Here is a 15,164-nt window from a genome sequence, read left to right as displayed (position 1 = left end):
TCAAGATCTGTTTACTCCACGAACAAAAATGGGAATTCTCGGAGTCACCAGAAATAGTTCTTGGGAAATTTCCATCAGGAGAAACAAGGAACAATTTGATCTCAGAGACTTCAACCCCTCCAACCTTTTAATACATATGCGAGAGCCAATCAACGTCGAACTACGTTGCACAACCCATATCCCTTAAACCTCCTTGATGTGAACTGTTGTACGCGTATGCTTTATCTTCAGAACGTGTTGTGATTTATCGTGAAGAAGAAGTGTGTCTGTGGCCACGGTCGCTTCCTTCCCCCTCCTAGGCCTTTCCCATCCCATTGTCACCATAAGACCTGTGTCGGCGTGACGCAAAAATAAAAATTGCAATTGCAAAGAAAAATCGTCATTCGGTTATACTAATTGGCATCGTACATTTTTATATACGTACTTGGCTTCCCGCAGCCGTGACAGGTTCTGGACCTTCGAAACGTTCTCCACTCTACTTTGGTGTTTGGCCGCAGCGCGTGACCTTGAGTGTGCCACGTAGTCACCGGGAGCTGGCGGCTTTCATCTACAGATCTGTTCGTCTGCGAATTCAAGCCTTTTTGATCTTCGCAAGTTGATTGTTAATGTTGTGACTTTGTGCAGAACAGAATGTGATGTCGTGGCCTAACAGTGAAAAACTGACCTCCAACATTCTTAAACATTTTACATGTTTTTTATGGCTGATGATGACCTAGACTAAGGTCGAAACCGGTCCCATTTAAATAGAAATGTGATTGCTACGTTTCTTTCTTTTGAGTATTGAATAGGTTGAACCTCCAGTTATTTAATTTTTAACATCCTACTGGCTGAAGCGGTGGATCTCAGGGGATCCCAATTTCACTACGGACGGAAGGATAGTTTTCTGCCAAGCTTGCTGTAAAGAGGTAAGTTAGTTTGTTCCTTTTTTCTTTTTTTGTGACTGAACTATGATCGCATTTCATTGTAGCATTTATAGGCCTATTAAATTACGTATTGTGGAAAGTTGTTTTGTTGCATTACTGTATTAGTCGTGAACTTGCAATAATTTATATTGCTAACATTTAAACAATCATTTAATTATTACTGAACGAGGAGTTAGAACGCCGGTGGTCTCTTGTCACAGAGTGGATGAAAATTAAAAATCGGTATTTTGAACTCTGAATCATTTCCTGTGAAAATAGAGATTTACAAGTGAAACATTTTCTTTCTTTCCTTCTATCTTTCTTTCTTTCTTTCTTAATCTGTTTACTTCCCAGGGTCGGTTTTTCCCTCGGACTCAGCAAAGCATCCCACCTCTACTGTCTCAACGGCAGTGTCTTGGAGCATGATACTTTGGGTGGAGGATTAAACTGTGGAGGAGGACTAGTACCTCGCCCAGACAGTCTCACCTTCTGTACTGAACAGGGGCCTTGTGAAGGCATGGGAAGATTGGAAATGGACAGGCAAAGGAGAGGGAAGGAAATGGCTGCGTCCTTAACTTATCGTAGGTAACATCCCGGCATTTATCTAGAGGAGAAGTGGGAAACTGCAGAAATCCACTTCGAGGATGGCTGAGGTGGGAATCGAACCCGGACCTCCGTGGGTGGCGGCTAATTATGCTAACTACTACACCACAGAAGCGGACTACAACTAAAATTAAATTTTTAAAAATCGTGAGTAACTTTCACCAACGCTATGTGTAGGCTCTAGGGAACTCTACTACGCTTCCGCTAAGCCTTCGCGAAACATAGGTTGAAGATCGTATGTGGTGACACTAGGACGATGTCACAGAGGCTTGAGATACAGGATGGCATGGCTTGGACAATGTCACAGCGTGTTTTACAAGGCTGCAAAGATTATCTTCACAAGATCAGGCCAGTGAAAAAACCGTTGGTCTGGATTGATGAGGTCCGGTTAGTAACGGTTGTGCTAGTGGGGGGGCAAGCAAAGAGAGTCTAGGGGATGTAAGCTCTAGCATCCCATCTAAAGTCTTGATAAATTGTGACAAAAAGTAAGGTCATGGGCACATGCCACGACAGTTTCAAATCACGCTGTTTTCTAATTTTCCACGAGGGTGGCAGCCTTGTGGGCACACATGATGTAGGATCTATTGCAGGCAACAGAAAATAGTCTTTATGACAGCTGACCCAGCTGACCAAAGCCAGCGAATAGCAACATATAAAATGTTCACAAATCTGAGATTTATAGTGCCTCCATTTTAATTCTTCTATTTAAGTAAGAATACTGCTAGGAGCAGCTTGGTGAGTCCCTGGCAAGCATATAGGAAGGATCTCTCCTCTATGCTACTCAGGTATCGTTCACGTCATTTTTATTAATTTTTCACCCGGTGAACTCGACAGGAAACTGCCAGATTATAACTGAACATTTTTGAGGACACATTTCCACGTAAATTACGAATTCTCTTGTTCCCAATTTAAAGTTTTGTACTTCTAGAAACATCACCTCTAATAGTTTCTTTTTTTAAGAAATAAATGCATGATTATACTAAGCATTATTGCCAATTACCCCACCTGTAGAAATTTAAGATATAGGAACATTGCAATTTATGTCAATTTTTTTATTATTTTTCAGATCAAATGTGAAAAGATACCATATAGATCAACATAGAAATACTGTGATGCATTTGACACGAGTACAGAAAGCTGTGTCACTGCAGCTTTTCTACCTGTCCACTGTGAACAGCGACCAACAACAGTTTTCTATGGATATGTGCACTGCAGTGGTGGGAGCTAATATCCCCCTGCATAAACTGGAGCATCTTCAAACTTCAACAAGCTACTGGGAGCAGTCACCGAGTTGGAGAAAAGTGGCTTTCTCCTGGTGGTGTTATTTTAGGTGTGGAAGAAGTCAGAAGTTTTGACCGAACCTCTGGGAAGGTAGCTGCTGTCAGCAAAAAGTTCCATAAGAGCCCTGCAGCAGAATCCATGATGGAAAGCGACAGTAAAAGTAGTCAGGGCGCTACGAGGTGAGGTAGATGAAGCAGTTGAACTAAAACCAGATGAAGTGGCTTCATTGAAGTTTTGTCCAATAACTTCCTGTGATGTTGAGAGATCTTTCTCTCAGTACAAAACAGTCTGCCCGACAGGAGAACAAGATTGTTACTGGAAAACATTGAAAAGTTGCTTGTTGTAAATTCCTTTTATAGTAATTGAGTGTGTTATTAAATTATATTTTCATGCCTATTTTACATGTTAGTACCTATTTACATGCCTATTTTGGCTAATTTAAGAGCCTATATGCCTGCCTATTTTAACTGTTTTTAGTGCCTATAATTCTCGTCTCTATTTATGACTTATTTTACAAGGACTTTCATAAGAGATATTATAATTTTAATTTAATATTTGTTTTTATCTAATGTAATAGTATATGTACATATGTGTTTCACATCATTAGGTTTGTACCTGTCTGATGCACAATAAATAAAGAAATAAAGAAATAAAGAAATAAAGAAATAAAGAAATATTACAATGATTTTTAGATATTCTGTCACAAATGGGGTGAAAAGGGGAGGGTGAATTTTTAAAATGAGTGTATCTATATCTCGAAAACTGAACAGTTTAAAGATGTGAAAATTGGAATTTGGAATCTCCTTTAAAAATAAAGAAACACATTTTATTTTGTTTTCGGAAAATTCTGTTAAGGGGGGTGAAAACGGGATTGAATACCTTTTACGTAGATACTTATATCTCAAAAACTGATGATGTTACAGTCATGAAAATTGGCATTTCGAATCTCCTTTAATAAAAGAAACATATTTTTTGTTTTTCAAAAATCTACTTAAGGGGTGGGGTTGTGAACAGGAGTGACAAAGCTGGTGATTTTTAAAAATTAGAATATTTACAGTATATCTCAATAATATAATGTGTTACAGACGTGAAAATTGGTATTTGGAGTCTCCTGTAAAAGTAAAGGAACATGCATAAATTGTTTTCTGAAAATCCACTTAAGGGGAAATGTTAAAGGAGGTAAATTTTTAAAAAGAGCATATATGAGTAGACCATTTGCAAAACCCGCTATATGCACTATAAGAACCTTTTGGGTACTGACGAAAAATCTGTACAAACTATCATAAACCTGATAGAAAGCTGATTCTTTTTTTCAAAAATTCACCAAAAAATAACTTGAAATATCTATATAGGAGCCCATAATCTCATGAACGTAGGAAGTCAGCTATTTAAATATTGAATCTACACATAACTCGTTTTGCAGCTGTATAATGCATATAGTAGGTTTTGCAACTCAATGGGTAGCCATTTTGTTTTTCTGATAGTTTGCAAAACCTGCTATTTTATGATGATAAGGACTTACAAAAGGATAGAGATGGGCTTAAAAAACACCAATATTCGTGAAAAAGTGTATTTCAATGATATATTACCTGTTGATTAACATCCATTAATAAACTACAACCAGTTCACAAACTAGTTTCAAAATTAAACAGGAATAATGTAACATAAAATATGACGAGTTGAAATCTATTGACTTCGAAAGGTGTTAGTTAAACAGTCACTTTGCAAAAACTTGCAAATTAAATAATATAGTCTTTCACATTGAGACAAAACAAGAAAAACTTGCAAACTAAATAAAATATTCTTTCACATTGAGACAAAATGAGGAAAACTTTAATTGTTCATTTTGGCCGATAATAATACCCATCAGTGTGAAAACATCAGGTGAGCATGCAATAAATCCTTGCTTATGTGAAATCAACATCCTCTTCCTCCATTTGTTCAAAATCACTCTGACTGTCGTCTTCACAATCGTCATTTACACAGCCTTCTTTCGTAGCAAGAACATCAGCTGCAAGGAACGTATTGTAGAACTGCAGCTTTTCATTTGCACCCCAGTTTTCACCAAAGTGGAGGCACAAAAGTCGCCTGATATCCTTCAGTTTTGCTGCCTTCACTTGAACAGTTTCTTCAACGTTTTCAATACAAGCGTTTTGCCTGAAGTCCCTTCCTGCAAAGACTTTTAGGTTCACAAATGTCAATGTTGTAAAACGGATCGCCTTGAACTAAAGTGATGTTCTTGTTTTTGCCACGCGTGATCGTAATTTTCTTTGACTTCTGGAATTTGAAATGCCATTGGCCTGGCTATTTGAGGATTCCATCAGAGTAGGATTTGCAGTTATGGACTCAACAAATTCAACCCAAATGGATTACCGTAGCATAGCTCTCTAACACTTTTGTGGAATCCTCTGGGCTCTCAATCACATCCCTTTGCCTGAATTCCCTCTCCAATTTGCCGAAAACTCTGTCTGGTGGAATGAATGAGTGCCCAACAACAGTGAACCAAATCTCAACAGTTTTAACATGCTGAGGAGCTTCAAAAAGCAGCCAGTGAGACAACATTCCCAGCATTGCTTTATTTTTATTCTGACTTCCGCATCCGTCAGAAAACAAACGTACAGTTGTAACCTCATCTAAAGCAGAGTTGCATAGTCTGTGATGCAGTGCTGAAGCAATTTGGTTACATCCCTTGGGATACTCATTTTCGGTCCAAAAATAGCTGAAAGTGTTGCTTTTATTTTGTGGTGATAATGATGAACCCTCGTATATGGTGAAGTTGTAGAGGTAGAGTTGGCGGGAGTAGTAAGCTGCCTGATCTGGAATTTTCGGAAGTACTAAGTTTTCCTGACAATCGTAGCTCAGTGTTAGTGCATTTTCCACTTCAAGCCGAATCTTATCGTAGAAAGCATCTGCTCGTTTCTTGTGTGTTTTTAACTGGACTTTTAAACCATCTCTCTTCTCTGGAGATTTTTCTTGCAAAATCTTGTTCTGAGTGCACATGCAAGTAGAGCATTTGTTTGAGTATGGACTGTCAAAACTGATACTGAAGTTTTCTGTGAATACCATACTGAAAAATTCATATTCAACGTAGAGATCATCACTTTGGTGTACCTCAACATACATTTTGCACATCTTTTTTGTGTTCAAATCACTAGGGAAGTACTGTCGTTTAGTTTTCTTTCCCCGACAATAGTGGCTCTGAATTGGTTTGAAAGTTTTAATAAATGCTTTCACTGCTTCATGTTTTGGCTTATATATTTCAGGTCTACGGTCACCGCCTCGTGTTTCAGAAGGTGTAGTACAACTTTCCATGAATCTCTGACACAATCGGTTCACACGGTCCCACTTCTCCTGCAGAATGTTTAAAAACGCAGCTCGGCACACTCACATTTTCAGTTACATCACCTCTTTGTTTGGGAAGAATAAAGTAGGTGCTTAAATTCCTCCTCCTAGGAACACCCAGTGCAACACACTTCTTTTTGGGAGTAGTAAGTTGAACATGCTGAAGGATGAAGTTTCTTTTCCACTGCAAGTCTGGTTTCTTGTAATACCTTACCTTACCTTACCTATGGCGCGACGGCCCGTTTTCGGGTCATGGCCTCCCCAGTTGCTCTCCGCCAAACTTGTCGATCTTGTGCAGCTACTTTCCAATTCCGGATCTTGAGGATATGTGCTGCGTCCTGATGTACACCATCTTCCCATCTGTTACGTGGCCTTTCCACAGGCCTTCCCCCTCCAAAGTCTCCTAAGAATACCTTCTTTGGGATTTGGTGTTCTTCCATCCAAATTAGATGACCTGCCCATTTAAGTCTCTTCATTTGAATGGCATGCGAAAGGGGTGCCTCCCCATATAGGGAATATAGCTCATTGTTATATCTAATTCTCCATTCCCCTTGTATGCATATGGGTCCATAAATTCTCCTCAGGATTTTCCTTTCGAAGGAATCTATCTTCTCCACGGCTTTCTTTGGGAGGGTCCACGTATCACTTCCATACATCACTATACTGCGAATGAGGGTTTTGTATAGCATAACTTTTAAGCTCTGATTTATATCTCTACTTCTGAAAAGTGGTAGTACTGCAAAGTATGCTCTGTTGGCAGCTTGAATTCTTGCCTGTATTTCCACCATTTCCTCATTCTTGTTGCTCAGATGTACACCAAGATACTTAAATTCATCCACCACCTCCACTTTGGATCCTTCAGGGACAAGTTGGTCATTTGTATACTTCCTTCTCCGAACCTGCACCATTACCTTCGTCTTTTGTTCGTTGATCTTAAGTCCAATCTCTTTGCCTTCTCTACTCAAGTCTTCAAATGCTTCTTTAACTGTCCTTGTTGTTCTTCCCATCAAATTTATGTCATCAGCATATCCAACTAGTTGAGCTGTTTTGTACAGAAGTGTTCCACTGGTGTCCACCCTTAACTTTCTAATCACTGACTCTAGTGCCAGGTTAAATAGAATTGGTGCTAAGCCATCTCCTTGCTTCAATCCCTGATTCACTTCGAAGAAGCTGCCTACATCAGTCTGAATTTTCACTCCCACCATCGTATTTCTTATAGTCAATTCCGCCAGTCGCACCAGCTTTTCTGGTATCTTGAACTCTCTTAATATCTCCATTAATTTAGCCCTGTCAATAGAGTTGTATGCTTGTTGAAAGTCGATAAACATCTGTACTACATCTATGCCCCGTTCCCAACACTTCTCCAACACTTGTTTCACAGTAAATATCTGATCAATAGTGGATCTTCCCTTCCGGAACCCTGCCTGGTATTCTCCTATAATTTCTTCCACCAGGGGTTCTAGTCTCTTCTTCAGAATTGAAGTGAACAGCTTATATACTGTACACAGCAGTGTGATCCCTCTATAATTGCTACATACCAACTTATCCCCTTTCTTGTATATTGGGCATATGATGCCTTTGCGCCAGTCTTCAGGCATTTCTTCTGTATTCCACACACTCACAATTAGATCATATATAGCTTCTTGTAGTGTGGTTCCTCCGTATTTCCACAACTCTGCAGGGATTCCATCGATACCTGGTGCTTTATTGTTTTTCAGTTGCTGTATGGCTTCTATCACTTCTTGCATAGATGGTGCTGAGACTTCTGATTCATTTGTCTCAGTATTATTCCTTGAGGTAGTTGGTGTTTTCCCTTTCATTTCTACTGGGTTCAGGAGGTGTTGGAAATATTCCTTCCATCTATCTTGGATCCCTTCTTTATCTCCCAAAAGCTGTCCATTTCTGTCCTTACACATGTTTGTTCTTGCCTTGAATCCTTCTTTCACTTCCTTAACTTCTCTGTAAGCCATGTAGCTATTATCTTCTTTAAATTCCTCCACTATTCTAGCCATTTTCTCATTTCATTTTCTTCTCTTCTTTCTTCGACATACATTCCTTACTTCTTTATTCTGGTTTTCAACCTCTTGTTTCTTCACCCTTGTTGGTCTCTCTAGGTATGCTTTATCTCTTTCTTCTATGGCTTTTTGGCATTCCTCATCAAACCATTCCTTTGTGCTCCTTTTGGGTACAATGTCTAGTGTGTCCTTTGCCACGGCCTTAACGCTTTCCTTCAGAGCAGTCCATTTGGTCTCGACCGTTGCTGTTTGGTCTTTATTATATTTCTCTACCAGCACTTCTTTTCCCGTATCTTTCTGATACTTCCTTATTCTTCAGTTCACAAGTATTGTACTTTTCTATCCTACTCATTCCTTCCTTTCTTGTTTTCATAATGCGGCACCTTAAGATTGCCTTAACTCGAAAGTGGTCGGAGCCACAACTTGTTCCTCTGAATGATCTGACATCCATGATATTGGATGCCCATCTTTTCTCCATTATTACATGGTTTATTTGATTACAGGTCTTTCCATCCGGCGATATCCATGTTTGCTTGTGTACCTCTTTATGAGGGAAACAAGTTGACATCACTTTCATGTTTCTGCTGGTAGCAAGGTCAAGCAATCTCTGTCCATTATTATTAGTAGTGTTGTGTAAACTATGGATCCCTATTATTCCTTGATATATCTCCTCCTTCCCAATTTGTGCATTTAGGTCTCCTATTATCATCTTAGCATCGTTTGATGAGATTGAATCTAGCACTCGTTCCAGTTCAGCATAGAACTGATCCTTGACTATCTGTTCCTTGTCTTCCGTTGGTGCATATACATTTACGATTGTTAAGTTGTAGAATCGCATTTTAACACGCAATGTTGCCAATCTTTCATTTACTGCCAAAAACTGTAGTACATCATCTTTAGCTTGTTTTCGTACTGTAAATGCTACTCCTCCTTCTTGTGCATTCCTTGACTTCCCACTACTGAATATTGTGTGGGTTTTGGTGTCCCATATCTCATCCCTTCCTGACCATCTAGTTTCTTGTATGGCTGCTATGTCCACTTTGTTGACTTCTAGTTTCTGCATCAGTACTTTCAGTGCTCCGGCTCGTAGAAGTGTGCGTACATTCCATGTACCAATTGCGTAGTCCATTGCCTTTAGCTTGCTTGTCGTCTATTAAATCCACCATTCCGAGGCATATTCTGGGGCTTCGCAACAGTTGGTTTTCCGGAGCGAGGTTGTTAGCCTTGCTCCAACCCCCAGCAATCCTGGAGGACCGATGTTTTCTGTTAGGGTTGTCTCCCTTAGCTGATTGGTCCCCATTTAAGCGTCGGGAACTCGCTTTCTGCCCTTACATGACTTAGCCGTGTACCTTAAAGAATGTACCCATTGCCCAGAGGCCACGGCGTGGACGTGCATGTATCGGACTTGGTAGGAATAGATGGCATTTCCTGTGTTTTGCTAGTACACTCCCATCAGCAAGAAGTGCACCCACAGGACCACATACTACCCCTTTGACCCCCTTCTTGTAATACCTCTGATGTATTTTATGAACATCTTGCATTGACAGCTCATGGCATCGAAAGGTTGCTAACTTCTGGTGTTTACAATCTGGTTTCATTGGCAGTCCTTTAGATACGTGTCTGGAAACAGGAAAAAAAAAAAACCAACAACTTGAGAATTCTCCGCTAAGGCATTTCGAAATACATCAACCTAATTAAAACAAACAGCTAGCACCTAACAATGAAGCACACTATGTGCCTCCATTAAAATGTTCTGAAAATAAAGCATACCTTGCTCTTTTAGCAACATTCCTTTTCCACGTTTCAGGGCATCTTCTCCTTTTCCTGGATATTGTAGGCCCAGTTTCAATCACTATTTCAATGTCACTAGTATGATTTGCAGTATAGTTTTCTTCTCGTAACATAGCTGTACGTTCATTTGCTTCCATCATTGTAGTCATTACACTTATCACAAGCAAATAAAACTAGATAAACAACACTATCAAGATAAGACTAGAACGACCATGTTGCCTTCCATTGGCGGGCTCAAAAGCAAACAAATGAGTGCCTCAGAAGCTGCTACCTTCATAGAGTAAAGAATCCTATTCTCTGCTCGCTGTCTTCTTGCCTTGATGTAGCATAAACATTTATTCCAAGAGAAAAGAAATCAATGGAGTGATTAGGATAATTTAGCTGGTTTTGCATATGCATAATCTCTGACAAGATGGAGGCCATAACAGCTGCGATAAATATAGCGGCTTTTGCATCTCCCTATGAATATAACTGGCTTTGCAAATGTATGGCCGATGCACATAGCGTGCTTTACAAATAACCGAACTTTTCTCTTCCAGTTTTAGAAGGCAAATAGCGCATTATGCAACTCAAATTTTAGTGAAATATGTAGGTCTTGGAGTAATGAAGGCTGGGGAACCAAAAACTCGAAATTGATTTTTCCGTCATATAGCGGGTTTTGTAAATGGGCTACTCATATACAGTATCTCAAAATCTTAACATGTTATGGAAGTGAAAATTGTTATTTTAATCTCCATGAAAAAAAAGACACTTGTATTTTTGTTTTTGGAAAAACCACTTGTGGGGTTAAAAAGGACTGAAAAGGGGGTTGAATTCCTTTTATTTGGATACTGATATGTATTTTACAGACGTAAAAATTGGTATTTGGAATTTTCTTTAAAAATAAAGAAATACCTATTTTTTATTTTCAGAAAATCCACTTGGGGGGGGGGGAGGTGAAAGAATTGAAAAATTAGTTGAATTATTTGTGTGATGATACAGTAGAGTCTTGATTATCCGACTTAAACGGGACCTGGAGTACGTCGGATCACCGAAAATGTCGGATAATACGGAATAACTTTGAAAATGAACTAAAACAAACCGGAAGGCTATACTGTATTACGTACTATGTTTTACGGGACTCTATTTATTGACTTATTAATTCAATTGTACAGTAGATGCAGTACTCTTTTCTTACTACGCCTGTAACCAGGTGCAGACGTCTTGGCTTGGGCTGCAAGAGTTTTGATGTCAGCATCTTGAAATTTAGCCCAGTCTCAACACAATTAAAAATCTGATCACCGGTTAATCCTTCAGCAAGGATTATTTCTTGAAATTCTCTTTTAAATTTCACAACATCATCGGATTTAGCTGACAGTTTTTCTCCACAGATATTAAGCTGCCCAATATCGTACCGTTTTTTCCACCGATCAAGCCACCTAGCACTAGCAGTAAAATTAGGGTCCCTTTAGTAAACTCCTTCTGGATATACACCGCCATTTCTTGCAGAATGGGACCAGATATTGACAAGCGCTTTTCCTGGTTTTTAGTGAACCAAAGAAATAGTGCTTCACTTACTTTTTCGTACTCACATTTTTCATTGTTTTTTTTCTAATTTTCAGTGCATCACTTGTTGCTCTAGTAGAGCACCACTTTTCAATTTATTCCCTCGTATGTTTCCAGTCTCCCACTGTAACACGTCCAACACCATAATATGAAGCCATTTTTTGGAGAGTTTCCCCTTTGTCCAGTCTCTTTAACCCACTCTACTTGTCTTCCACAGAAACAATCACTTTCTTACATTTACTCGCCATACTCACAGAGGATATGAAAACTACTGTATAACATCCGCACCCAACCAATACTACATTGAACAATCCTACCGCATGACTGCCAGTGCTTGTCCCACAGTCACACCCTCCACACCCCGTGTCCCAGAATTGCATCCACCTAAATTTCAAATTAAGACTACCAGTGTCGGATAACACGGAGTGTCGGATAAGCGAAGGTCGGTTGAGCGAGACTCTACTGTACTTATATTTAAAAAACGAAAGATGTTGCAGACATGAAAATTGGTATTTGGAATCTCATTTGAAAGTAAAGAGACAGGTATTCCTTTGATTTCAGAAAATCAATTGAAGGGGGGTTAAAAGAATTGAAAAATTAATTGAATTATTTGTGTGAGGATACTTTTATCTAATAAAAATTAAAGTTGTCACAGACGTGAAAATTGGTATTTGGAATCTCCTTTAAAAATTAACAAACATGCATTTTTGGGGGAAAATCAACTCGGGGGTCGGGGGTGAAAAGGAGTTGAATTCCTTTTATGAGGAAACATACATCTCAAAACTTAAGCTGTTACTGTTGTTATAAATGGTATTTGGATATGATAAACAACACTATCAAGATAAAACCAGAACGACCCCGTTGCCTTCCATTGGCGGGCTCAAAAGCAAACAAATGAGTGCCTCAGAAGCTGCTACCTTCATAGAGTAACGAATCCTATTCTCTGCTTGCTGTCTTCTTGCCTTGATGTAGCATAAAAGGATAATTTATTAATAAAGATACACGTATTTTTGTTTTCGGAAAATTCACTTAGGGGGGGAGTGTGAAAGGAAGAGAAAAAATTAATTATTTTTATGGGGATACTTATTTCTCAGAAGCTGAAGGTTACAGACATGAAAATTAGTACATAGAATCTTCTTTAAACATTAAGAAACACGCCTTCCTTTTTTGGGCGGTGGGGGAGGATCAACTTCGGGGGGGGGGGGGGGGGTGAAAATAAGTTGAATTCCTTCTATTAGGATACTTATATCTAAAAAACTGAAGATATTACAAACATGAAAAGTTATATTTGGAATCTTCTTTCGAAGTAAAGAAACACACATTCTTTTGTTTTTGGAAAATCCACTTAAGGGGTGAAAAAATTGAAAAATTAGTTGAATTATTTGTATGAGGATACTTATATCTATAAAAGCTAAAGATGTTACAGACATTAAAAACTGGTATTTGGAATCTCCTTTAAAAGTAAACACATATTATTTTGATTTCAGAAAATCGACTTAAGGGGGTGGGGTGAAAATAGGTAAAGGAGGAGGTGAATTCTGTTTAAGAGGATACTTATATCTCAAAAATGGAACATGTACAGACATGAAAGTTAGTATGTTGAATCTCCTTTAAAAATAAGGAAACACGTATTATTTGTTTACGGGAAGTCCAATTAAGGGGGGAGGGTGTGGAAAGAAGTGAAGAAAATGTTTAAATATTTTTATAAGGATACTTATATCTCAAAACTGAAGATGTTACAGACGTGAAAGTTGGTATTTTGAATATCATTTAAAAATAAAAAAGCTTGTATTTTGTTCTTTTTGGAAAATCCACTAAAAGTGCTGAAAAGAACTGAAAAAACGGGTGAATTTTAAGATGAGTACTGGTATATCTACAATATTTGTCAAAAACTTAACATATTACAGACATGAAACTTGGTACTGGAAAGTCCTTTAAGAATACAGGAACACGTATTTTTTTGTTTTTGGAAAAGGCACTTACCGAGGGTGAAAAGAAGTGAAAAAAAAAAAAAAAAGAGTTGAATAATTTGTTATGAGGATGCTTATATCACAAAAAATGAAGATGTTACAGATGTGAAAATTGGTATTTGGAATCTCCTTGAAAAATAAAGAAACATGTATTTTTTTGTTTTCGAAAAATCCACTTAGGTGGGTTTGGGGGTGGGGGAAGGACCGATAAAGGGGTTGAATTCTTGTTAGGCAGATACTTATATCTCAAAAACTGAAGATGTTACAGACGTGGAAATAGGTATTTGATATCTCCTTTAAAAATAAAGAAGCATGTGTTTGTTTTACCGACTTGAGAGAAGACTTTTTCTCACATGTACAGTTCTATGTCACTTGGTCACCTTAGCTCCAAAAGGCAATACCACAAGCACTGTTTATGAAGAGTTTCTGGGGTAAATGAAACTCAATTTTTTGGTGAGTTTTTATACTTTAGGGATTTTCAGATAATGTGTTAGTACAGTACCGAGGAACGATTACTTTTATCAAATTACGAAATCCTCACGAGCAAAGCCGCGGGTAACTGCTAGTTGAAATATAAACATTTAGCTCCTTTGCGAAAATCAAATGATCATATATATGTCTCTCGGTCATGGTCATCCATCAACGGCTTCTAATTTCAGATGACCATCGGCCATAAGACATAGCTAGCATGGTTGCTAGGTAACACTGTATGACCATCAATCCATACCTTACATCACAGCCTGCAAGAGTTACACCTCCCGCACTCCTTTTGTGCTAACTTCAGTAATGCAAATTTTCAAATGACCACCAGCCATAAGACATACCGTATTTATGTCAAAAAGGGCAGGCTATATAACTTGTCTTCCGTGAAGGAATGCACGCGTAATGTGGCGGGACGAGTTCCTTCATCATTCGCCGAAGCACATAATGTGCAGGATGAGTTCCTTTGTTATTCGCGGAAGCACATTATGGGCACGACCAGTTCCTTCGTCATTCGCGGAAGCACATAAAGGGTGGGATGAGTTCTTTCGTCATTCGCAGAAGCACATAATGGGTGGGACGAGTTCCTTCGTCATTCGAGGAAGCATAGGCCTAATGGGCGTGACAAATTAACTTGTTTTCAGTCAAAATATATTCCCTGCTACGAATATTCATTTCTGAGTGGAAACGGCCCAGTTAAGAGGTTAAAAGAGTACAAATTTGCGAATATATATATCAATCTCAAAATACATACAAACAAATTATTGCTAACAAAAGACAACATTTGGTACTTAATTTGTCACATACAGGCTTGAATAATGAAGTGAACATGATAGCATAAGTGAGTCAAAATATGTGAAGTGGCCCTCTATTTTACCATTACCCAAATGCAAAAAAAAAATCATAAAATTGAATAGTCATAAATGAAATATATATAGGCTTTAGGCAACTTTACAAATTCAAAATATTATAGCATCCGGGAGATAGTAGGTTCGAATCCCACTATCGGCAGCCCTGAAAATGGTTTTCCGTGGTTTCCCATTTTCACACCAGGCAAATGCTGGGGCTGTACCTTAATTAAGGCCACGGCCGCTTCCTTCCAACTCCTAGGCCTTTCCTATCCCATCGTCGCCATAAGACCTATCTGTGTCGGTGCGACGTAAAGCCCCTAGCAAAAAAAAATATTATAAAAATTGTAAGCAAATTAATTTTTATACTTGCTTAAAAAATTCATG

Source organism: Anabrus simplex, chromosome 8 (assembly GCF_040414725.1).
Source record: "Anabrus simplex isolate iqAnaSimp1 chromosome 8, ASM4041472v1, whole genome shotgun sequence".
Taxonomy (NCBI): domain Eukaryota; kingdom Metazoa; phylum Arthropoda; class Insecta; order Orthoptera; family Tettigoniidae; genus Anabrus; species Anabrus simplex.
This window is presented reverse-complemented; position numbering follows the sequence as displayed.